Source organism: Branchiostoma floridae, chromosome 7 (genome assembly GCF_000003815.2).
Source record: "Branchiostoma floridae strain S238N-H82 chromosome 7, Bfl_VNyyK, whole genome shotgun sequence".
NCBI lineage: Eukaryota > Metazoa > Chordata > Leptocardii > Amphioxiformes > Branchiostomatidae > Branchiostoma > Branchiostoma floridae.
Window position 1 is genome coordinate 20,451,504 of NC_049985.1, and position 1,429 is coordinate 20,452,932.

Consider the following 1,429-nt stretch of genomic DNA (forward strand, 5'->3'; position numbering starts at 1 on the left):
AGATGGACATTGTTGTTCTATGGAATTCCTGGATTGTGACAAATATTACATTGACTGTATAAGATACATGGGAATTTGCACACTGACCTGCACACTGGAAAGCAGCACTTTTAACTGCTGTGTCATCAGTCACTATTGAAGCCACCTTCATCAGACTGCTGGCAGCACAGTCAGCATCATCCAAACTGTCCTAGAAAAGGATACCGACAATATATGTCTACAACAGTACAGCCCTGTCTACAACAGTACAGCCCTGTCTACAACAGTACAGCCCTGTCTACAACAGTACAGCCCTGTCTACAACCGTACAGCCCTGTCTACAACAGTACAGCCCTGTCTACAACAGTACAGCCCTGTCTACAACAGTACAGCCCTGTCTACAACCGTACAGCCCTGTCTACAACAGTACAGCCCTGTCTACAACAGTACAGCCCTCTCTACAACAGTACAGCCCTGTCTACAACAGTACAGCCCTGTCTACAACAGTACAGCCCTGTCTACAACCGTACAGCCCTGTCTACAACAGTACAGCCCTGTCTACAACAGTACAGCCCTCTCTACAACAGTACAGCCCTGTCTACAACAGTACAGCCCTGTCTACAACCGTACAGCCCTGTCTACAACAGTACAGCCCTGTCTACAACAGTACAGCCCTCTCTACAACAGTACAGCCCTGTCTACAACAGTACAGCCCTGTCTACAACAGTACAGCCCTGTCTACAACAGTACAGCCCTCTCTACAACAGTACAGCCCTCTCTACAAGCCCTGACCCAAGATCCACCCCAGTCAGGAGAACCTTACCCCCAGTTCCTTGACCAGTAGCTGTGCCCGTTCCTTCCCCAGCCCCAGGAGTCTGTCAGCAGAGGGTGAGTCCAGAAACTCTTGGGCAGTGTAAGAGACCTGCAAAACAATTCATCTCCATTCAATTTTTTTCATTACACAATCAATAAATCATTATCTTATACATGTACTTGCATGACAGTGCCCTTCCATACTGCAAACCTTTCTTAAAACACATCTATAGCTTTTTGATGTTTGAATCATGCTTCCTGATAATCAGGCTAATTTGCTGACTTGGTGATCAATTCGTTGTGGCCATATGACACACTTCAGGTGAGTATGTGTGCGTAAGTGGGTGGGTGAGTATGCATGGTTTGTGATTGAAAGTGCATAATAAATGGTGAGAGTGACTGAGTGAGTGAACAGGGTACATGGTTTGTTAGTGAATAGTGGGCGAGAGTATGTGGGTGCATGAGTGGGTGGGTCCATGGTTTTGAGTGAGTGAATAGTGGGTGGGTCTGTATGTGTGTATGAGATAGAGCAGGACATTAACCCTTCATAGTAATTTCTATTGATTCTGAGCAAATGTACAATGTACAGTAGTAATGACCTTATACGTTCCTTTCCTACGGTTCTCTCCTCCAAGTA